Source organism: Sminthopsis crassicaudata, chromosome 1 (assembly GCF_048593235.1).
Source record: "Sminthopsis crassicaudata isolate SCR6 chromosome 1, ASM4859323v1, whole genome shotgun sequence".
Lineage (NCBI taxonomy): Eukaryota > Metazoa > Chordata > Mammalia > Dasyuromorphia > Dasyuridae > Sminthopsis > Sminthopsis crassicaudata.
Window position 1 is genome coordinate 210,389,638 of NC_133617.1, and position 25,820 is coordinate 210,415,457.

Here is a 25,820-nt window from a genome sequence, read left to right on the forward strand (position 1 = left end):
CTTCCATGTTATTTCATATTTATTATTCCTGGTGTCTATTGTATCCCTTCATTTTGTCTGTAACTTATTCCCCTAAATAAATCTATCTTTTGCAAAGAAGATGGCCATTGTGAATTCTTCACATGATGTGTCTCACATCATTTGGTGACAAACCCCACACCATCACTGGCATTTTTTCCACTTACCTGCCCAAAGCATTTGTATAAAAATAATTCTAAATCAAATATGATAATGTCATTTGTGCAAAGAGAAAAATAGTTATTGTGAATCTGATTGATTAATGAATTTTGGGTAATGAATAAGAAGAGAATAAGATGTTCTTTTATAAAGATATTTTTCTATATGCATATGTGTGTGCTTACCTAAACATATATAGGTATATTTATGTATATAACAATACATACTCAGAAGAAGGAATCTAGAGGGGTTTTTGTTTTATTTTGTTTGGGAGGGTTGATGGAGAAAATGTGATCAGGCAAATTTTGATGATATTTATTTTTACAATATGAATTAAGGAGGATAAGAACACAATTCTTTGTCTGTCTCTCCGATCTCTGGAGCCTCAACAAGTACACAAAGGTTAATTAAATAATAGCATTAATATTTTAAAGAGGGACCCTCCTTAGAGCTCTCCTTAGCAGAGGTTAGACCACTGATAGATATATAGAGAAAAGACTCCTTCACATGTGTTAGTAATGAATGTTGAACCCTTTTTAAATAACCAACATTTTTGATTTTACATTTATATTAAATGGTCACAAATGGAGAAAAATTAATTTCAGAGTTACAATTAACTAAATGTTCCTAAGGTTTCAAAGATATATTTCTGTTGAAGTAGTCAAAACTATACTGGAATAATAGTTATTATTCTGAATGGTCAGGCACAAATCAATCCTGAATTGCTCCTAGATTTGAAAATCCCTTATTAAAAGATGGGTAAATTTCAAAGTTCCAACAATTATTGTATTTTCATAGGTTTGAACTCAGACAGATATTTCCAGGTGAGAGAACTCCCTATTTAAAAACTGAAACCAAAGTTTTTTTTTTTGTTTTTTTTTTAATTTGGGGTCAGTGAAGTGCACATCAACTTTCATGGTCTTCCATCTTCAATATAACATGGCTAAGCTATTTTTAACAGAGCCTTTTAGATTTTAGAATAGGAACAGTGAAAGGTAGCAAAAAGAAATCTCAGAGACTTTTAGTTTGGTCTGATATGGAAAAAAAAAACCCTTAAAAATTCCAAAAATGAGAGTATCTAGAAGCCCCCACAACTAACATTTATGATATTAGGATTTTTAAAAACATAAGGAAGAAGGGGAAAAAAAAAAGAGAAAGAAAAGACATACATGTGTGGGCAAATCCACTTCCTGGGATGATAAAGCACAGGAAAAAAAAAGACTAGAAAGGCAGCCTGTGGAGTCTCTGTAGACAGCAAATAGAAAATAATAATATAACATTAATAATGATAAATAACAAATAGAAAAACAAACAAAAAACTCTAAAGTTCTTAGTTAAGTTGGCACCTACCTAGAAAGAGAGTCTACTCTAGAGCTTTGTGACATAGGATGTTGTGCCACAGTTCTCTTCCAATTGTCTTGATTTCCCTTAATTGTTCTTCCTCAATCCTCCTGGATGCAACACCATCCTTCCCTCCTAATCATTAGAACTGATATAATTTAGGACTGGCTATACTAAAATTATAAACTGTAAATTTTTAATCCAGATAAAGAGAAAGATCTTCTAATGTAGATATCATGATCCCAGACCTTCCCTACTTATCAGAATCTCCGGTGCCTCCCCCAACTTTGTCAGAACCTGATTGATTGTTCATTCTTGCTCTCAGTGCTCTGACTCTGCTTAAGCCTCAGTCAACCTTGGCTTGGAGGTATGTGCATATATACTTCAGGGGAAACTCACATTGGCTGCTGGATGCTTTGAGATATCAGCAACATACCCCCAGCACTGTTGCTCCCTCTCAAATAAAATATTAAAAACTCTCTTCTCTATCTTGCCTCAGTTTCTCTGGCATTACAAGGAGTAGTTCAAATCTAGTCCCTAAAAGTTATTTATAAATTATAAATTAAAGAATACCTCTGATCTTTAGTTTCCTCCTTTATAACAGTGAAAGTGTAGGAATTGAACCAAACCATTAGACTCAGCTTTAAGTTGATTTTATTATCTTGGACAATTGATCCCAGATTTATTATTCTGGAATTGCATAATTTGAAAATATCCACAGATAGACTTGAGAACCACTCTTCGAAAACATTAAAAAGTTACTCAATAAAGCAAGTTCTCCAGACAAATAGAAACACAACACTTTTATTCACTTCAGTATAGATAGCAGTCAATATAACTGCTGAGCTCCATAAGGAATCTCTCAATAGGGTTAAAATGAAAGCAGTCCAGATGTATTAAATTTAAAGTTGTCACTGTTTTTCCTCTTTGGTATGCAAATATAGTGGGCAATTACAGGAAGTGTATCACGGGATTTCAGAAAGCAGTTGAATAAACATAAAAAGCTTTCAAAATCTCTTTGTCAATGAAATCAGAGGGCTTTAGTCATTAAAAAGAAAGAAAGAAAAACAGCTGTACTGCAACAAATCAATGCGACAAAGGAAATGCCATACTTATTCTTTCCAAAGTCTGAAAACAGCTCTGATTACAAAGAGTTATTTCTATCTAATTGAAGAGTGAGCCCAATAGACTATACTTGCTGGAGTATTGATTGTTTCCTGTTTTCTTGAATTCTCATCATCTATCAATGAGTTTCACAGATCATTAACTTTGCTCCACTTTAACCAAATCTCTTCTGACTTGGCAATCATTTTCAGACTCTGTACCAGTCAATCAAAATGCACATTAATACAAAGATCATTCACTTTGCAACTTTATCTTGCAGATTTTGTCACATTCTGTCAAGTCAATCAGATGCTCTATGGAGCACCTTGTGGACTATAACTCATATTTTTAATTCTCTTGCTTGTCTTGTTTTTACAGTACCCTGATATTTTATTAATCCTTTTCCCTTGAGTAATTGTCTTTATTTCAGCACATAATAGATTTTGAAAACTTTAAAATGTTTCCTACTTTCTTTATACCAGAACATGAAAGCACTTTGTAAATATGAGCATGCTGCATATTTTGTGAGAGATTATTGTGTTGGACAGTATTGACCACAAAAGCAATTAGACACTCTCAGAGTAAGAAAAAGCAAAAAGGAGTTTATTATGATGTCACAAGAAAGGGCATCTGCCATTGGACAAGATGTTTGTTAGTAAAGGAGGGCAAAGTAAAAACTAACTGTAAAACACTAGATTAAATATCCTAAACACAGAAGCCACACCCCTCTGCTTGGCCTTTTCTTCCATTGTTTGGGAAAGTTTGTGCGTGATTCTAACTTGTTCTGGAAATAAAAGAATAAATTGCCTTTACAAGAGACACTTAAATGCTAATTAAGAGGAAACTGGAGGGGAATGAAAACATGAAACTTTTTTAGCTATAGTTCTAATTGTTATTATAAAATCTCAAGTTACAATTAAGGTACAGTTTAAGAGAATTTCTTCATTCTATCTCATATATTATTGTTAGTAGTATCATAAATTTTGTAAATTAATTTGAAATTTTTCAAAATGTATTAAAAAAAATCTACTTATAGTCAATGATCCTTTAGTCATAGGGATGAGGCAAAATCTGAGTAGAAGAGAGATTTCCTATAAACTAAGAAGTCCTTCAGATATTCTTGCTTATGAAAGATAGTGTGATGATTGAATTAACCCCAATGGCATTTCAGAGTCTCTTTAAATAGATATTTACCAGCAGGAGTTGGATTGCAATTTGTAATCTGTTGAAATCACAAATTTCTTTTAGTTTTTCAATGTAATTTGTTTCAAGTAAATTGTTAATTCTCAATCAATATAGAGATGAGTATGAACCTTAAGCCTTCCCAGTTATTGAGTGAAATGGAAGATTTTTAATAATCTGTCCAAATAATTCCAGTAGAGATAATATAACTATGTCAACATATCATTAATTTGGATGGCTATCACAAAGAGTTAACATAACAGTATGCATACATTATTTAAGATATCAATCAACTAATAAACATTTAAGCATCTGCTATGTTTCAGGCACTCATGGTAAGTGATGGTGAATAGCACTAGATGAAGCTTTCTCAAAAAAATCTATGAGACAGAATAAATAGGTCAGACTTTAGGTCTAAGTCATTTTGATGAGGTTCAGTTTCCCTCAATTCTCAGTCAGGGAGCCAAATGATAAGGTTTGTGGTTGTGTCCCCAAATTATGAGGTTCAGTTGCAGGGCAGGGGGTTGTGGGAATCCCTCTGGTTGGCACAGTGGTCCTTTGTAAAAGAAGTTACAAACCCCAAAAGTTAAACTGGCAAAAGAAATTTATTATTGGCATTGGGAAGTCAGCATTTGCTTGAAAGACTGATTTCCTTAATGGCAAGGTCCCAACAGAAAGGTATAAAGTTTTTAGCAGAAAAATCTATCCTAGCAGAGAAAGTGAATAACACCTTGTTAGGGAAATAGAGAGATAAAGCAGGAGTAATGCTGAAAGTGCTACTTTCAATAGGCAGAGGGTTGTAGCTTATGCCAAGGGAAGAAAGAGATTCCTTGCCATGGCAGGTCCTCTGCAAGAAATGAGGCTCAAGTTGGCTTTTTTTTTTTTTTTTTTTTTATAATTAAAGCCTTGGCTAGAAGTGGGGACAGCTCTTGATGGGGGTTGGGAGCAATTTGAGCTGGAATCAGAATAGAAAATCTTGGAATTGAATGAGTGTGTCTGGGCTAATTTCCAACTCAATAAGGTTAGGAGAGGTCCAGAACTCAACCAGTCCCACCCAGATAACAGAATGAAAACCACTTTATCTTGATTCCCTGAGGTGGGTCTCTCAGGGGAAAGTTTAGCTTTCCCCCCAAAGTCAGAGAGAGAGAAAAAGAAAGAGTTTTGGGATCTGGCCAATGTGATCCCTATTACCAGAGGTCTGCAGAGCCGGAATATCAGGTCTTGAGCCCAGGTTGCCGAAAATCACATCATCTCTAGGCCTACAGGTCTCTAAAGGACAAGACCCTAGCTCAGTGGCAGGAAGTAACAAGGCCTACAGAAAGCAGACAGCATTGATGACCATTGGTCAATAATGGTTACTTCTTTTTAATCTATCCAATGAAAAGACTTGCCTCTTTTGCTGTTTAACCAACTTTCCTGTTGTTGGCTTGTCAGGTCGAACATATATTGGGAGCTGAGATGCTTCCCAGGTGTGTGTCTGGGCCTCTCCAGGGAAGAAACTAAATATATGCTTTCTCTTTGTACATGAAGATATCTCTGATTAGTTAATTTAGGCTTTCTCTTTGAAACAGAAGATGTCTCTGATTAATTAATTTGGAGAAGGGGATCTAGCACCCATCCCATACACTGGGAATATGAAAAAAGTCAATAAACAGTTATTTTTCCTAAGGAATTTACAATCTAATGGGGGAGACAACTTCAAACAAATGTGTACAAAACAAACTTTCTACAATATAAATAGGAAACAAGTGACTGAGAGGAGGAGTTGAGGAAGATTTTCTGTAGAAAGTGGTATTAGGTTTGGGACAAAAGGAAGCCAAGGAATTCAGTCGAGGAAGAACAATTCTAGACATTGGGCACAGGCAGAGAGAATGCCCAGAACCCAGACATACAGTGGCTCATTTATGGAACAGCCTGGAGGTCAACGTCAGTGATCAATGAGTGGATGTTTGGGAGTAAGGTATAAGAAAACTGGAAAAGTAAGTGAGAAATGAATGAACATTTGTTTTCCACAGTTATGAGAATAAAATTGGAGAAATGAAACAAATTAGAAAACTGAAACCCACAAGAAATCCATCAAGGAATAATCAAGGGTGGAAGTTATCTTCCCCCCAAAGAAAATAGGCTCTTTGGAGGCAGGGACTGGCTTTCTGATGAGGGATAGAAATTCATGTCTTGTAACTTCTGAAACATCCAATTAATGGGAATCAGGGAAGGATCTTGTGCTTCAGGATAGGAAATAAAATGCTGGCTTTGGAGTTTCAAAGGTGTGTCTACTCACTTTGACATATGTTCTTTTGATACACAAGAAAACCAACACTCTTGAATAGGGTCAAAGTGCAACAAAAGTGGGATTCAAAGCTGTGTCTCTTTATCCCTCCCCTGCCCCCCTCCCTTTCTTTCCTTCTGATTTTAAAAAGATCTTCTCAAACTTAGGAACTATCACTAACCCAGAGTTCACTCACCACTCCTTTCTCAACTCCTATACTATCTGCAGCAAGGCTTCATTAATGGATCCAAAAACATGACAAAGACTTAAATCAAAATTCATGCCTGTTCCCCAGTCTTCTCTTCCTCTTTCTTTTCTGTAGAGATCCTATTCCAAACTGTGGAAATATGTTCAATCCTTGAAAGTCATAATTTTTTAATATCAAATGTCTATGAGGTTTTGCAACCTGAAAACCTTAGTCCTTTAAAGCACTGTACTGCCAGTACTTGGAAAAGTAGGCTCTGAATTTAAACTGGGAAACAGAGAGAATGAGATAAGACATTTGAGGCTAGATCTAACCCTCAAAAGTCACTTGGGGCAAAGACCTAGCCTAGTGAACTGTTAAATCCCGATTGTGAGAGGAAGCTAAGAGAATTCAAGATCCATTCCCCAGTGAAATCACAATTTCTCCACAAGAGGTAGAGAAGTCAGAAAGTGAATAGCAAAGGAAATGGAGGTAAAAAGGATAAAAATACTATTGATTTCAGGATGAAGAAAATTCAAAGACCTTAAATATAAAGAGATGAATCAACAGGAAAACAAAACACACATAAACAGAAACAAAGACAGGGAAAAAACCAGAAGAGTATGTGGCCTCCAGATCTAATAAACAAATTCAGGTATCTATGAATAAATATAAAGAAACAAATACCACCCTTAATGAAACAGAGGAGCCTGTGGAATTTCAAAAGAATGTGAAGTCATAACTATTTCTGAGTAGTTTAAAAGAGAAACAAGAATTACAAGTATAGAATTTATGTCCTGCACAACAAAAATAATGAACTGGATAGGAAAAGTTGAATGTGCAGTGTCAAACCTCACCAAAGAAATAAAAGAGATAACAATCAATTTGGTAGTGTCAATACACAGAAAATAGATATATAATCTAGAAGAAGAGAAGTAAAGAATAGCAACAAGAAATGGCAAAACATAATATTGGAAGGATAGTGAAAGGATAGACATATTAAGATATGTTTGTTGTACTGTGAAATGACTTTGGAAATTTAGCATTTTGAAAAGCAATTTGAAATTCTGAAAATAAAGTGACTATAAGATCCTTAACCTGTAAACCAGAGACTCCACTACTGAGCTTATAGCACAAGGAAGCCATTGATAAGAAAAATAGTCCCCATATATTCCACAACATTTATAGCAGCATTTCTTTTGTGATAGTTAACATTTAGTAACAAAGAAAATGCTCATCAATTATATCATGACTAAAATTGTAATATCATAATGTAAGGCAACATTACTTTTCTTTAAGAAATTATGTGTATGGAAAAACAAAATAGAAATATAGAAAGATTACTCTATACAAGAATAAAATCAGCAGAGTGAAGAAAAGAAGATACACAGTAACTACACCAATTTAAATGGAAATAACAATAATACAGCAAAAATAACAAAGTAAAAAAAAAAAGATCAAGTGCGCTTAATGAAGACATACTTAACTTTTTCCATAGGGAGTTCCAAAGGTATTATTATACATTGCATATATTATCTGACCTGTTCAATCTATTAATCAGTGATACTGACTTGGGGAGTAGAAGAAAAATGGACACATAAGATACTGTGATGATATAAGAAATAGAAAATATCAATTAAAATGTATTTTTAAAAATATGTCTATGGAATATTCAGTTTGAGATATCTGAAAAGCATATGTAAACATAGTAAATGTAAGCAAAGTGACTTGCAAACTTTAAATGAATAAAGGAAAAAGTATTTATTAAATACTTACTATGTGCCAAGCACACTATTGTCTGATATACAAATATAAAAGCATGACTCCTTGGCTTCAAGGAATTTACATTCTAATTAGGATATATATCATATATCCTATATTTAGCTATATTTCCATTAATTGTGGTTCAATGACAAAGCCTAGTGGTCTATAAGTCTCAAGGTAAATGATAGCACTTAATGGTCTGGATAACATTTATGTAAGATTTAGGCTCTATAGAAATGCCTTTTCTTATAATTTCATACAGGCCCAGACTACTGATCTCTAGTAATAACTGGGATAAGTAGCAATTGAGAACACAATATAATTAAGAGACAACATTTGGGGAAACATTGGGGGTATTTGGGGAAACAAAAATAAGATCCCACCACTCTTTTTTCCCCAAAAAACATGACTTTGTGCTTGAATAGATAATGACATGCCAGAAAATAGAAGCTCAACAAATGACTTAAAGACTTTATAAATAAGGTACTAATTTTTGTGCTTCAACTCACAGCTAATGAGATATTTTTTGGATATCTATTTCTGACGATGCCAAGAAAACCTTCCTGGTGCCCAATCCTTCTGACTCATGCCTTATCTAATACCACATAGACATTTCAAGAATTTCAAGAATTTCAAGAATCCTTGCAAAAACTGTAAAATTCCTTTGGTGATCTATTTTATAGAAGGATTAGTGATTCAAAAGGAATTCATGAATATTGCCCCCAAATTAAGTTTTTTAATATACTTTATCTGGTAGATCAATATTTTGTCCAAAAACTTTATCCAAGTTTTTGTGAAATGAACTTTCAGACTTTGATTGGTTTCATTAAATAAGAATGTCATAACTAAAACCTTCTTTATTGCAGACTTCTCTGAGGCCATTTCCAGCTTAAAATCTTATCACAAATCCCCATTTAACATGGAGGATGAGAAGTCCATTCATCAAGGAAAATCCTGACCTGATATGAAAACACTATAAAGGTACTTTAGTGAAAGGTATGATGGTATCATGTGGGCTGGCAAATGCGTGAACTGGCATATGTCTCCTCACTGAAAGGCTGAAGAACCTATTTCCTGGAGAGTTGTGATGATATCAGTCAGTAAACTAGCATTTATTCATCATTCACTGTGTGTCAGACTAAGTGATGGTGATACAAAAATATAAAAATTGGGCTAAGGACAAAACAACAATAATGACAGGCAATGGAAGTATCTCAAAAGGACATTGAAAGATATATTCCATGACTAATTTAATAACTATTACTGAATAGCAGACTCTATCATTAGCTATATAATTAGAAACGTGAATGTGTCCCATAAGCACAAGCTATTCTTACTGTCCATTCCACTTTAGCTTAACCTATTCACTGATAGTTTCAGTTAGAAAAAAATTCTGTAAGAACCCTTGGGACTTTTTGGTCGTTTTAGACCAAGATGTGGCCCCATAAAAAGCTGCCCTTGGTTGCTTTTGCCTTTCCTTTTCTTCTTTTTCATTTTAGGTAAAAAAGACTAAACTGGAGTATCTCTCCTTGAAAGTATATATATATATATATATATTTTTTTTTTTTTTATTATAGCTTTTTATTGACAGAACATATGCATAGGTAATTTTTCAATTTGACCCTTGCAATCACTTCTGCTACAATTTTTCCCTTCCTTCCCTCCATCCCCTCCCCTAGATAGAAGGCAGTCTCATACATGTTAAACATGTTAAATATATCTAAAATACAATATATGTGTATATATTTATACAGTTCTCTTGTTGCACAAGAAAAATCAGATTTTAAAAGGTAAAAATCACCTGGGAAGTAAGACAAAAAAGCAAGCAGTCCACTTTCATTTCACAGTGTTCTTTTGCTGGGTGTAAATGGTTCTTTTTATCCCTGATCAATTGGATCTGAATTGGATCCTCTCATTGCCAAAGATAGCCACTTCTAGCAGAGTTGATCCTCATATAGTATTGTTGTTGAAGTTCATAATGAGTTCCTGGTTCTGCTCATTTCACTTAGCATCAATTCATGTAAGTCTCTCCAAGCCTTTCTGTATTCATCCTGCTGGTCATTTGTTACAGAACAATAATATTCCATAACATTCATGTACCACAATTTACCCAGATATTCTCCAATTGATGGGCATCCATTCAATTTCCAGTTTGTAGCCACTATGAAAAGTGCTACCACAAACATTTTTGCACATACAGGTCCCTTTCCCTTCTTTAGTGTCTCTTTGGGATATAAGACCAGTAGTAACACTTCTAGATCAAAGATTATGCACAGTTTTATAACTTTTTGAGCATAGTTCCAAATTGTTCTCCAGAATGGTTGGATCCATTCACAACTCCACAAACAATGCATTAGTGTCCCAGTTTTCCCACATCCCTTCCAACATTCATCATTATTTGTTCCTGTCATCTTAGCCAATCTGACAGGTGTGTAGTGATATCACAGAGTTGTCTTAATTTGCATTTCTCTGATCAATAGTGATTTGGAACACTTTCATATGAGTAGAAATAGTTTCAATTTCATCATCTGAAGATTGTATGTTCAAAGGATATGAACAGACAATTTTAAGATGATAAAATTGAAACTATAGCACTAAATAAATTGACCATTTATCAACTGGAGAATGGCTTGATTTCCTATAAATTAAGAGTCAATTCTCTATATATTTTGGAAATGAGGCACTCATCAGAATCTTTAACCGTAAAAATGTTTTCCCAGCTAATTGCTTCCCTTTAAATCTTGTCTGCATTAGTTTTGTTTGTATAAAATGTTTTCAACTTGATAGAATAAAATTTTTCTATTTTGTAATCAATAATGATCTCTAGTTCTTCTTTGGTCACAAATACCTTCCTCCTCCACAAGTCTGAGAGGTAAACTATCCTATGATCTTCTAATTTATTTATAATCTCATTCTTTATGCCTAAATCATGAACCCATTTCGATCTTAGTGTTTGGTGTTAAGTGTGGTTCTATGCCTAGTTTCTGCCACATTAATTTCCAATTTTCCCAGCAGTTTTTGTCAAATAGTGAATTCTTATCCCAAAAGTTGGGGTCTTTGGGTTTGTCAAACACTAGATTGCTATAGTTATTGACTATTTTGTCCTGTGAAACTAACTTATTCTACTGATCAACTACTCTATTTCTTAGCCAATACCAAATGGTTTTGGTGACTACTGCTTTCTACTATAGTATTAGATCAGGTAAAGCTAGGCCACCTTCATTTGATTTTTTTTTAATTTTTTATTAGTTCCTTTGAAATTCTTGACCTTTTGTTCTTACAGATGAATTTTGTTATTTTTTTCAAGGTCATTAGAATTATTTCTTGAGAGTTTGATTGGTATAGCACTAAATAAATGGATTAGTTTAGGTAGTATTGTCATTTTTATTATATTTGCTCAGCCTATTCAAGAGTACTTAATGCTTTTCCAGTTGTTTAGATCTGACTTTATTTGTGTGGAAAGTATTTAGTAGTTTTGCTCATATAGTTCCTGACTTTCCTTTGGCAGATAGATTCCTAATTATTTTATACTATGGACAGTTATTTTAAATAGAATTTCTCTTTGTATCTCTTGCTGTTGGATTTTGTTAATAATATAGAAGAATGCTGATGCTTTATGTGGGTTTATTTTGTATCCTACAACTTGGCTAAAGGTGTGGATTATTTCTAATAGCTTTTTAGTAGAATCTCTGGGGTTCTCTAGGTACATCATCATATCATCTGCTAAGAGTACTAATTTGGTTTCCTTATTACCCACTGAAATTTCCTTAATCTCCTTTTCATCTCTTATTGCCAAAGCTTGCATTTCTAATAAAATATTGAATAGTAATGGTGATAGTGGGCAACCTTGTTTAACTCCTAATTTTAATGGGAATGATTCCAGTTTATCCCCATTACATATGATGCTTACTGATGGTTTTAAATAGATGCTCCTGAGTATTTTAAACAAAAGTATATTTATTCCTATTTTCTCTATTTTTTTATAGGAATGGATGTTGGATTTTATGAAGTACTTTTTTTCTGCATCTATTGAGATGATCATATGATTTTTGTTAATTTGGTTATTGATATAGTCAATTATGTTAATAGTTTTCCTAATATTGAACCAGCCCTGCATTCCTGATATAAATCTTAGTGCTCATAGTGTATTATCTTGGAGATGATTTTCTGCAGTCTTTTTGCTAGTATTTTATTTAAGAGTTTTGCATCAATGTTCATTAGGGAGATTGGTCTATGATTTTCTTTCTTTGTTTTCATCCTACCTGCTTTTATGGCACTACCATGTATGTGCCATAATTTGGTAGGAGTCCTTCATTCCCTATTTTTTTCAAATATTTTTATTGTATTGGAGTTAATTGTTCTTTAAATATTTGGTAGAATTCACATGTAAATCCATCTGGTCCTGGGGATTTTTTCTTAGGGAGTTGGTTAATAGCTTGTTCTATTTCTTTTCTTTTCTTTTCTTTTCTTTTCTTTCTTCTTCTTCTTTTTTTTTTTTTTTTTAATGGGGCTGTTTCACCAACTTACTTCTTCCTCTGTTAATCTGGGAAGGTATATTTTTGAAGGTATTCATCAATTTAATTTAAGTTGTCAAGTTTATTGGCATAAAGTTGGGCCAAAGTAACACCTAATTATTGCTCTAATTTCTTCTTCATTAGTGGAAAATTCTCCCTTTCCATTTTTAAGACTAACAATTTGATTTTCCTTTCCATTTTAAAATCAAATTTACCAAGGATTTATCTGTTCTATTATTTTTTTCATAAAACAAACTCTTAGTTTTATTTATTAATTCAATAGTTTGTTTTGTTTGTTTTTTAACTTTCATTTTTGTTAATTCCTCCTTTTATTTTTAGAGTTTCAATTTTAGCATTTGATTGGGGGGGGTTTCAATTTGCCCTTTTTTTAGCTTTTTTATTTGCAAGCCTAATTCCTTGATTTTTCTCTTTCTCTATTTTATTTAAGTAGGACTCTAGAGATATAAAATTTCTCCTTATTTCCACTTTGGCTGCATCCCACAAAATTTGGTATTTTGTCTCATTGCTGTCATTCTCTTGCATGAAATTATTGTGTCTATGATTTCACCCATTCATTTTAGCATGAGATTATTTAGTTTCCAATTACATTTTCTTTTATTTACCCCTGGCTTTTTGTTGAACATAGTTTTATTGCATCGTGATCTGAAAAGGATGTATTTACTATTTCTGCCTATTTGTATTTGAATTAGAGTATTTGTCCATATATTTATGGTCAATTTTTGTATAGGTTACATGAACTGCTGAAAAGAAACTGTACTTCTTTCTGTCTCCATTCAATTTTATCCAAAGATCTATCATACCAAACTTTTCTAGTGTTGTATTTATCTCTTTAACATCTTTCTTATTTATTCTGTGGTTTGTTTTATCTAGTTCTGAGAATGCAAGGTTGAGCTCTCCCACTATGATAGTTTATTTCTTCTTGCAACTTTCTGAATTCCTTTAAGAAGTTAGATGCTACACCACTTGGTACATATATGTTTAATATCAATATTGCTTCATTATCTATGTTACCCTTTAGCAAGATATAGTGCGCTTCCTTATCTCTTTTAATTAGATCAATTTTTGCTTTTGCTTGATCTGAAGTCAGGATGGCTATCCCTACTTTTTTGTATTCACCTGAAGCATAGCAGATTTTGCTCCAGACTTTTACCTTTACTTTGTATGTATCACCTACTTCAAGTGTGTTTCCTGTAAACAACATTTTGTAAGACTTTTAATCTAGTCTGCTATCTGCCTCCACTTTATGGGGGACTTTACCCCATTCACATTTATGGTTAAAAATTACTAATTCTCCTCCCACACTGTTAATCCCAGATTATGCTTTTCTTTTTTCTTTCCCTCTTACCCCTCTCCCTAATATTAAATTTGTGAGCACCACTTGCCTCTCACAGCCCTCCTTCTTTATTATCTCTCTCCCCATCTTAGAGTCCCTCTCCTTTTCTTACACCTTTCCTTTAAAGTTTCTGTATTTCCTTCTATTTAACTTACTCCTTCTTTCACTTTTCCCCTCCCACTTTTCAATGAAGTGGAACAAGTTTCTCTATAAATAGAATATGTCTAATATTTTCTCTTTGAGCCAATTCTGATGAGAGTAAGAGTCACACTATGTTCATCCCCCTCCCTTCTTTCCCTCAGATATAATAGGTTTCCTTTGCCCACTTTACCTTTTTTTCTGGTACAATTTCCTTTCTGCCTCTAGCTTTCTTTTTGTATTATAACAGTAAAACTATATTATACACGTGCTCTTTATATACACTCATAACAGAAATATTGTTCCCAAGATTTCTTTTTAGCTTTTTATGTTTTTCTTTAGTCCTATATTTGAATGTCAGATTTTTTGTTTAGTTCCAGTTTTTTAATCAGAAATATAATAATAATTCACCTATTTCACTGAATTCCATCTTCTTCCCTGGAAGAAAATGCTCATTTTGACTGGGTAAGTTATTCTTGGCTGCATACCAAGTTCCTCAGCCTTTCAGAATATCAGATTCCAGGCCTTTAGATCCATTAATGCGGACTCTACTAGATCCTGAGTAATCCTTATTGTGACTCTTCTGTATTTGATTTTTTTTTTTCCTATCTACTTGAAGTATTTTTTCCTTGGTGTGATAGTTCTGGAATTTAACCACAATATTTAGAGTTTTGATTTGGGGATCTCTTTCAGTAGGTGATCAATGAATTCTTTCAATGTCTATCTTACCTTCCATTTCTATAACATCTGGACAGTTCTCTTTGATAATTTCCTGAAAAATAATGTCTAGGCTTTTTTTTTTTTTTTTTTTTTTTTTTTAATCATGCTTTTCCGGAAGTCTAATAATTTTTCAGATTATCTCTCCTACATCTATTTTCAAGGTCTGTTGTTTTCCCAAGTAGTTTTATATATATATTTGGTCTTGCTTGACTGATTCTTGGGTTTCCTCAATCATTCACTTTCATCTGTTCAATTCTTATTTTTAATGAATTATTTTTTTTTCACTCACTTTTTTATATCTTTTTCTAATTTTCCAATTGAGTTTTTAAATGAGTTGTTTTGTTCTATGGAATTTTTTTTATTTCCCCAATTTTATTTTTAGAGAGCTATTTTCTTTTTTCATTTCACTAATTCTGTTTTTCAGGGAGTTGATTTCTTTATCTACTCTATCTTTTAATGAGTTATATGCCTTATCCAGACCCTTTTGCAAAGGGTCCCTTTCCTTTTGCCATTTTACTTCTAGCTCTCTTTTAAGAACCTTTTTATTTTTTTCTCTGAGAGTTTTGTGTGATGGAGATCAGATCATATCCACTTTTGAGTTTCCACCTAGAGACAATCTGTTCTTAGTCTCCTCAGGGTTTGAAGTTTGCTCTCTTTCAGTATAGAAGTCATCTATAGTTAGAGCCCACTTTAACTTTTTACTCATTTTGACAAAAAACAAAACAAAAAAACAACTGTATTCTGCTTTTGGGGCAGTGTGGTATTGCCAAACTTCCTCTATAGACAACAGAAAGTTGCAGTGAAGCAGCAGTGAGACAACAATGCCTGTGCTGGGATTAGCATCTACACTGTGATCAGAATCTGTGCTAAGATCAGTGGTTGCCTGCTGAGATCCTGCTGAGTCCCTCCAGGTGATGGGTAACTGTGGCCAGGTCCTGAGAGACTCTAGCATTTTTCAGGTCACAGTCTTTAACCCATGTGTTTATAGATTCTCTACTGATCTACTGGCTTGCTGCTAGAGCAAAGTAGCCACACTGTGGTAAAATTCTCCCTGCAGAAATGGCTGAGATCACATCCCAAACCCTCAGGTCTGTTCAGCATGAGCTGCCTTCCGTGCTCTTACTACGAACTTTCCTGATGCTGCACCTCGCCTAGCCATTCTTGCCTTTGAGCCAAAACAGACCATTTCTAGAAATTTTCAGGATTATCTTCTATTGGTAATGTGTTGTAATCCCAATATTTGTGGGGATTTTGATAGTCAAGCACTAATTCCAAGGCCTTTCATAAAAGAAGTGGTCTGAGGGAAAGGACAAAACTTAGACAGAGGCATGTGTCCTCTCTGCCATCTGGCTCCACACCCACTCCTTGCAAGTTTCAAAAGATCAAAAGATGGAACTCTAGAAGTCCAAGTTCATGGTATGTTTTGCTGTTGTCTTAGTACTGAAGCACAAAGAACAAAGAGTGACTTTTGGGAATGGTTTTAGAGATAGCCCTAGCTGATACAAGAAATCATCAAGCATCACTGGTATATTTGGATGTAAACATAGTCATACCAAAGTGATTTGCTAAATTTGAGTCCTTCTTCCCAGTAAATAAAGGGGAATGATGACAGTGTCCCTTCAATGTATTGTGGTGGGGGAAATGTTTGTACTTTTGCTGTTGCTTTACACCAAGTAAATGACTGTAAAACTCAGTTGATAGTAAGTAGTTAAATATAACAGGAACACTAATCACTCTTCAGTAACAGTGAGTGGGGGAAAAATGATTGAGACTTAAGCCAAAGGCACTGGAGAAAAGTGATTACCCAAACCTTTAGGGTGCTGCTGAGACAGGTATTTTATCTTAGCTTACTCAAGAAGAGAGAGCCAGAGAATAACTATTATATTCATATGGAAGTCTATTTAGCCTTTGTCCCAGGAGACCAAATGTGGTAGTAAAAAGAAGGGTTCTGAAGTTAGGAAACCACTATTCAATCCACACCTTAGAATCTCCTCTTTTAGCCCTTTGGCATTGAATTTCCTTGAGTCTAAATCCTGATATGGGAAATAGAAATGTCCTGATAATGTACAAAAACTACTGAGTCTGTACTTAGAATTTTTAGGTTCAAATATTATCCTTATTGTTTGCAATATATGTGACCAAAGACAAGTCATAATAACCTCTAAATGGCCTTAGTTTTGTTATCTGATAAATGATAAAAAAAAAGGTTGATATTGTCTCTTCAGATCCAAGTGTATTATCTTCTAATATGAGTGACCTCAGTAAATTTTCTAGAAACAGAAGTAGGCCAAAGGGATCAGCTGCTACTCCAACAGTCAATGAACTTTATAACTTATGGAAAACCCAAATCATTAATGGCAGATATCATTGTCTAGGATCTCATTTAGAGGATGGGGTAAAATTACAAGTCTTCTTCCTTACAACTAGACTTTAACCACTGACTCTATAGTCCATTTTATTTTGCTTTGTTTTCCTTCCAAATTGTATAATTTTCATTCCAGATCATTTCTCCTTGCCATGAATTACAGCCCTCAGACCTTGAGTGCACATCAGACTGAATGTCACAGATTTATAAAGACCTTTTTCATTATTTCCTGCCTCCTTAGTCTCACCTGACCACTTAATAGAGGAAGTTACTCACTGGAACACTCCTGGGCAAGCATTATGTTCTCTTGGCACACTTTGCCCATCAAACTTTTGTCTGTAAAATAAATTATTTCCAACAAAGGAGCTTTAGCCTCCTTTAGTAGAAGGAATTCATTGGTGTTAGTTGAACCTGAAATTTCCTCTAGGTAGTGTTAAACTTTGATAGAGGAAAATGGGTGATAATAAACTATACTAATATCTTTCTATGGGCTTTAGAACATGAATAGGCTTTAGGGGAAACAGAAGACCTGCAGTTGCAGTTTTAAAAATTATACATTTTATGGCCCTGGATGGAAGTTAAAAGCTGAAATACTATATTAGCTGAAGAGCTCAGTGGAAATATTACAAGCAGCTCAGAGCTATGGCTTCAGAGCAATTGACTGTATCAAGACTATTTTGAAATGATCAATTACAAAAGGATTAAGGAAGAGTGGATGAAAATGTGCCTTGATTTTTCTCCTGTTAAAATGTCTTTATCACTTGGTTTATGGTAGTCACTATATTCTTATCATTTTATCATTTTTTAATCAGATGCTTTGTGTAAATCTGGAGTCAAAGTCGTAATCATGTAAAATCTGTGAGAATCATCACAATAACCTACATTCTTATTTTGATTAAGTATGAAACAGCCTAATGTAGCCAAAAGAATACAGGAGTAGGAGACAAGGGATCTGGGTTCTAGTCCTGATTCCATTATTAACTTAAATATATGTTCTCAAATAATTCAGTCCATTTCTGTGAAATTCAATTTCATCATCTACAAAAAGAGGGGGTTGAACCAGATGCTCTCTAATATCCTTTTCATCTTGGATACTTGATGGCTTTAAAAATGCACTTTACATTTTTGGGTGTGTGCCTAAAATGTTGGATTTGATTTAGATTTTTTTTATAAATAAGTAATCTCTTCATGTGTATTTCATGAGCTTGCTATTTAATGGAATCTGTAATGCATTATTTTGTTTTGTGGACAATTGTTTCTATATTTGCCTCTTTTTGTTTTATTTTACCCTTTGTAAAAACCAGGCACATCTATAGTGACATTTACCTCAGCCTTTCCCTGAGAAGCATAAACTTTGGGGAACATTGATACTTTGAAGGGCAATGCATTCTCCAGTTGACTATTGCTCTAGAGCATCATACCATATTAATCAAGGTCTTGTTTTCTTTTCTAACGGCATCTGGCCTTGAACACCCTGGGATATTGAAGGACAAAAGCTCTTACAGAAATTACAACCTCAATGTATTCTGATGGAAGTGGATATCTTCAACAAAGAGAAGATCTAATTCAGTTCCAATTGATGGACAGAATCAACTATACCCAGAGAAGGAACACTGGGTTTGCATTTTTGTTTTTCTTCCCAGGTTATTTTTATCTTCTGAATCCAATTCTTCCTGTGCAACAAGAAATTCAGTTCTGCACACATATATTGTATCTAGGATATACTATAACACATTTAACATGTACGGGACTGCCTGCCATCTAGGGGAGGGGGAGGAGGGAAGTAGGGAAATTTGGAATAGAAGTGAGTGCAAGGGATAATGTTGTAAAAAAATTACCCATGCATATGTACTGTCAAAAAAAAGTTATAATTATAAAATTAATAAAAAAAATCTAAAAAAAAAAGAAATTACAACCTTAGAAAATTCTTCATTGCAAAATAAGTAACTTTTTTTCTCTCCATTTTAAAGATCATAAAGTTAGTAAAGAAAAGAGTATGGAAGATAGAAAGGTATTTAATTTCTGAAAATAATAATTTAAACATTTGAACTACATATCCCAGTTTTTCTCCAAAACAGAAAACAGTTTATACAAAAACAAAAGTATATATGATAGCAATAATATATTAAATCTCACTTTACTGATTTTTAAAAACACAATAAGAAAATTAAAGGAATTATGCCGTCAGTAAAATAGCAAAAAATTATTTAGGGTTACAGTACATTTTACAGACATTACTTCATTGATACTCAAAATGACATTGTAAAGTGGGTAGAACAGATATTCTTGACCTAGTTTTATAAAGATACCCCTAAACATAGATTACATATATCAAGCAAAGAGTAAGGCAAAGAGTAAGGTCTTTTAATTTGAGGTCCAATGTCCTTCCACCATAGCATACTGCTGGAATAAAAGTCAAGCTTACCAAATGATAAAGAAAAATCTAAACAAACCATTATTTCAAAATTGCCAATGGCATTAGAATTTCCTAGGTAAAAGGTAGATATTTCATTAGGTTTCTGAAATGTATGACAGTGTGTGGAGAGAAAGAATGCTAACCTTACAGTCAGAGAACATTGATTTTCATCCCCGAGTTCACATTCTGGCTCTTACATTTACTACCTGTGCCTTTGAACAAATTCATTGAGCCTTCCTCAGAAGAAAATTTCTTCTTCTGTAAAATGAAGGGCATACCTAAATTCTAAGGTCTCTTCAACCTCAACTTTTATGATAATACTGGATTATATCATCAAAAGAGAGTATACAATATCTTCCATTTATTATTTTAATTATAAATACATAGCTGTTTAACACATCCAGAGAGTTTATTACCATATCAAACTGCCCATTCTAATAATAATACTAATTGTTGGAGAGCTTGTTAGAGTTTTAGTCCCTTAACAAGCATTTATTAAGTGCCTAAGCTGTGTATAGCACTGAATTAAGAGCTAGAGTTATGAATTAGGGAAAAGAGGAATTTAAGGAGTTTACATTCTAATGGAAAAGAATTGACATAACCAAAGAGCTGAAAAGTAAGGGGAGTGGGGAAGGACAGAACAATGTAGATGGTGGAAATATAAGTCTGGACAATCAAGAATGGCCGAATTTCTGGGAAGAACTCACTATTGGAAAAGGGGAACTTTATGAGTGGAGTTCAAGATATAAAATTTCCCTTTATTACCACTTTGGCTGCCTTCCATAAATTTTGGTATTTTGTCTCATTGTTGTCGTTCTCTTGCGTGAAATTATTAATTGTGTCTATGATTTACTATTTCATCTATTCATTTTTAGGAGGAGATTATTTAGTTTACAATTACTTATTCTTTTTTTTACCTCTGGCTTTTTGTTGAATGTAGTTTTTATTGCTGATCTTAAAAGAATGCATTTACTATTTCTGCCTTTCTGCATTTAATTTTGAGTTCTTTATGACCTGATATATGTTCAATTTTTTGTATAGCTTCAATGAACTGCTGAAAAGAAAGTGTATTTTTTTCTGCCTCCATTTAGTTTTCTCCAAAGATCTATCATATCTAACTTTTCTAATATTCTATTTACCTCTTTAACTTCTTTTTATTTATTCTGTGGTTTTATTTATCTAATTCTGAGAATGCAAGGTTTAGATCTCCCATTATTGTAGTTTTGCTGTTTATTTCTTCTACAACTCTCTCAACTTTTCCTTTAGGCATTTAGATGCTATACTACTTGTAACATACATGTTTGGCATTGATATTGCTTCATTGTCTATGCTACCATTGAGCAAGATATAGTTTCCTTCCTTGTCTTTTAATTAGATCAATTTTTGCTTTTGCTTCATCTGAGATAAGGATGGCTACTCATGCTTTTTTGACTTCACCTGAAGCATAGTAGATTCTGCTTGAGCCTTTTACTTTTATTCTGTATGTATCACCCTGCTTTAAATGAGTTTCCCATTAGCAACATATTATAGGATTTTGGCTTTTGATCCAGTCTGCTATGTGCCTCCACTTTATGGGAGAATTCATCCCATTCACATTTATTGTTAAAACTACTAATTCTGTATTTCCTGCCATCTTATTTTTTCAAGATTATGCTTTTCTTTTTATCTCCCCCCCTTATGTTCCTACTCTGTATTAAACTTATGGGCATCACTTGCCTTATGCAGCATTTTCTCTTTAAAATCCCTCCCACCCCCTTTGAGTCTCTTCCCCTTTCTTATACCCTTCTCTTATTTTTTTCTGTATTCCCTTTTATTGAACTTACTCTTTTCCTTTTTCCCTTTTCCTCTTCCACTTTTTAATGAAGTGAGAGAATATTCTCTTTAAATGAAATATGTCTAATATTTTCTCTTTGAGCTAAATCTAATGAGCATAATATTCACACAATGTTCTTCTTCCTCTCTTAATTCCCTCAGATATGATAGGTTTCCCTTGCCTCTTCCTTGGATGTAATTTCCCTCTTTTTACCTCCCCTTTTCCCCTTTTTCTGATATAATCCCCTATCCACTTCTAATTTATTTGTATTATAACAGTAAAATCAAATTATACACGTACTCTTTGTGTATGCATGTAACAAAAATACTGTTCTCAAGAGTTATTTCTCTTTTCTGTTTTTCTTGAGTCCCATATTTGGAGGTCAATTTTTTTTTTGTTTAGCTATGTTTTTTTATTAGGAATAAATGGAATTTGCCTGTTTTGTTGAATGTCCATCTTCTTTCCTCGAAGAAAATGCTCAGCTTAGCTGGATAGTTTTTTTTGTTTGTTTGTTTATTTGTTTGTTTGTTTTTTGTTTTGTTCTGTTTTTGCTACATTCCAAGTTCTTTTGCCTTTTGGAATATCAGATTTCAGGCCCTTTGATCCTTTAATGTGGAAGCTGCTAGATCCTGAGTGATCCTTATTGTGGCTCCTAAATTGTTTTTTTTTCTGGCCGCTTGTAATTTTTCCTTAGTCTGATAGTTCTGAAATTTAGCCACAATATTCCTTAAAGTTTTTATTTTAGGGTCTCTTTCAGAAGGTGTTCAATGACTTCTTTCAATGCCTATTTTGTCTTATGTTTCTCTTACATCTGGGCAGTTCTTTTTGATGATGTCCTGTAAAATAGTATCTAGGCTCTTTTTTTCATCATAAATTTCAGCAAGTACAATAATCCTCAGATTATCTCTTTCATATCTATTTTTCCAGCTCTGTTGTTTTTCCAAGTAGATATTTAAAATTTGTTTTTTTTTGTTTTTTTTTGGTTTTGCTTTACTGATTCTTGATGTTTCAATAAATCATTCATTTCTATTTGTTCAGTTCTTATTTTTAATGAGTTATTTTCTTCTTTAATTTTTTTTTTACTTCTTTTATGTCCAATTGAGCTTTTAAATGAGTTGTTTTGCTTTATGGAATTTTTTTTTTTGCTATTTTTTTTTTTTTATGAGTTATTTTCTTTTTTCCCCATTCCCCATTCACAAAGCCTGCTTTCCTGGGAGTTCTTTATCTTTTCTGATTCACAACTTCTGTTTCCTTGGGAATTCTTTACCTTTTTTAAATTCACATTTCAGATAGTTGTTTTCTTTTTCCACTTTATCAATTTTTTTTCTTTCAATGAGTTATGTGCCTTTTCTGTACTATCTTCCAGAACTTCTCTTTCTTTTCCGCCTTTTTCTTCTAGCTCTCTTTTAAGATCTTTTATAATTTCTTCTAGGAGAACTTTGTGTGATGAAGATGAGGCAAAACCCCCTTGGTTTTTTCTGGAGATTGTCTGCTGTTAGTCTCCTCAGGGTTGGAAATCTGCTCTCTTTCTGCATAGAAGCTATTTATAGTTAGAGTTCACTTTGCTTTTTTACTCATTTTTTTTAAAAGTCCTTAGGGTCTTTCTTCAGGGTAAGGAGGTTACCAGCTTCCTCTACAGAACAGGGTCAGATGGACAGTAGTTGTCCTACCAATGGGCTACAAAGATCGGCCTAGCTGCAGAATTGCCACCGTCCTGAGCAGCTCTCCACTCAGCCTTGTAGAAGTGTGACTGCCCTGGGCAGAGCTCCTCCCCCCCTTGTATAGAAGTGTGACTACCCTGTTAATATTCTTGTTTTTCTTGGATGGTTTTTGATTTGGGTTTTTTTTTTCCTTTTTTTAATTTTTTTCCTCAATGTCTGCCATTTGATTTCTAAATTATTTTTTGAGTTTTTTTAATAAATTTTTTCAGACCAGAGAGCCATTTCATATTACTCTTTGGAGTAGAAGCTTTTTTTTTTTAACTTCAGTGTCCTTTTCTGAACATGAATACTGTTATTCCATGCTCCCATAGTAAGCTTCTCTTGTGGAATTATTTTTTTTAAAGGCGTATTAGGTTAACCACCTCTAATTGTGGAGTAGAGGTATGGTGCCTCAAGTTTTCCTTTATTTCTCCTTTCTGATCTGGAATCCCCAATCAAGAGCTACACCTTTCAGCAGGTGCCCACTGCTAGTAGCATCCCTGTCCCACTGCCTTTGCACTGACTGGGTGCTGGCTCTTTCTTGCTCAGGGTCACATCTCAGCAGCTGGGCCTGGCATTCCTAATCAGCTGAGGTTCATTTAGTTTTCCTGAAATCTGACTCCACAAACTGTCCAGCAGGTGAAAGTTTCTGGGATTCCTGCTGAGGCTTTAGCCCTATGGGTCCCCACTTGCTATTTCTGCAGAGCTAACCCAGAGGTGATTTCACTTCATAGGGCTAATCCCCAACTGGAGTCTTTCTTCTAATCTTTTTCAGTTATACTTGGACAACTTTTGTTCTGCCCTAAAACTTCTTGATTTTTCATCAATCTATGTTTACCCTAAGGCACAAATTTGTTCCATTCTTGGGGGAAATCTAGAGTGTGAAATTTAGCAAACTAGACTGCCATCTTCCCAGAATCTTCCCAGCTCCTCTCTTTTCTTCCCACTTTCTCCTCCTACTTCTTTATAAAGTTAGATAAATTTCTATACCCAATTGAATGATTAAGTTATTCCTTTTTAAACCAAACTGATGAGATCAACCTTTAGACAATGCTCATCTACCTCCCTTCTTTTCCTCTATTGTATTATGCTCTTCTATGTCTTTTAATGTGATTTAATTTGTGCCATTACAACTCCCCATTCCTCTTTTTCCACTACACACCCTTTCTACACCTTAATGTCTTTTTCTTTGATATCATCACATCAGAGTCCATTCATAACCCCACCTTCTGTCGATATGATGTCCTTTTAATTGCCCCAATCTATCTAAAGATATAAACAGTTTAATCTTTAAATAATATATATTTTCCCCATTTATCTTTCCATACTTCTCTTGAGTCCTATGTTTGAAGATCAAATTTTCTCTATAGTTTTGGATTTTCAATAGAAATGATTGAAAGTCTCTGACTGAAAATCCATCTCCTCTCCTGAAATATGATACTCAGTCTTGCGGGGTAATTAATTTTTTATTTGTAACCTCAGGTCCTTTGCCTTCTAGAATATAGTATTCCAGGCCCTCCAATCCTTAATGATAGATGCTGCTAAATCCTGAGTAATTCTGACTGTTTCCCCATGATACTTGAATTATTTTTGTCTGGTAGTTTGCAGTATTTTTTCCTATGAGATTATAGTTCTGGAGTTTTACAATAATGTCCTTTGGGGTTTTCCTTGTGAGATCTTTCTTCCAAAGTGGTCCATTGACCACCTTTCAATGACTCTTTCTCCCTTTGGTTCTATTGAATCAGGGAAAATACAATCTCTTGAAGAATACTAGCCTTTTTTTTTTTTTTTTTTTGTCATGGCCTTCAGGTAGGCTAATAATTTTTAAATTGTGTCTTCTGAATCTATAGTCCATGTTAATCATTTTTCCAATGAGTTATTTTATATTTTCTTCTATTTTTTTCATTTTATTTTACTTTGTTTGACTAATTCTTGACGTATCATAACGTTATTAGTTTCCATTTACACTGTTCTAGTTTTTAGTGTGTGATTTTCTTCAGACAGTTTTTTTATATCTCTTTCCTCATTTGACTGATTCTACTTTTCAAGGTTTTTTTTGGTTTTTTTCAGTGAATTTATTTGCACTTAGTCTATTATGTTTTTTAAGGAATTGTTTTCTTCTTACTGTTCCAAGCTGCTGACTATCTCTTGCATACCTCTCAAATTTTTTCCCCTTTTTTTCTTCTCCATCTCTTATTTTCCTTTTAAAATCTTTTATGAGTACTTTCAATAAGCCTCTCTGGGCTTGAAACCAATTCCTGTCACTCTTTGAGATTTCCTTTGTAGACATTTAGTCTTCATCTGTTTTGGTCTTCCCTGTCACTCTAGTAGCTTTCTGTGTTTAAGGTTCTTTCCTGTTTCTTGCTCATTTTCTTTCATTCTCTTTTTGTATTTCCTCTTTTTGTGATCTTTATTATCAATCTCTGCTCCTAGAGTAAAGGGGGCATAATCCCAAGCTTTCTGTGCAGCTGTAAGCCTTGGCTTTGAGCACAGGAGCCCCTTGTGTTTGGTGTTTTGCTTACAGAAGAGGGTAGCTTTATCTGATTTTTTTAGGAAACAGTCTAGTTTCCCAGCTTGCCTCCTGCACTAGAACTGGAGGCTCCTCCACTGGTCTTCATTGTTACTTAGCCAGGACCAAGTGTCTCAGTTTTTGGTCGGCAGTGATTAAGACCCTCTCACTGTGTTTTCCAGACCCTGTTTGAGCAAGGCTGAATGCCCCCTTTACTCCAGTGATATTGACCTTTCTTGAAGTCCTTCCAATCTATCTCGAGCTATTTTG

The 25,820-nt window shown here is 33.9% G+C and overlaps 1 long non-coding RNA gene across 2 annotated transcripts in view; it reads right to left on the reverse strand.

Moving 5' to 3' along the window:
- The window catches only part of LOC141546417 (uncharacterized), a 110,301-nt gene that overhangs the window by 50,852 nt on the left and 33,629 nt on the right, over positions 1 to 25,820 (reverse strand). The window contains exon 1 of one of the 2 annotated variants that reach the window (XR_012483297.1): positions 1,347 to 1,424. The exons of the other annotated variant lie outside the window; for it this stretch is intronic. This is a non-coding gene — a long non-coding RNA (uncharacterized LOC141546417). Of the gene's footprint in view, positions 1 to 1,346; positions 1,425 to 25,820 lie in introns of those variants that run through there. 2 annotated transcript variants of the gene reach the window in all.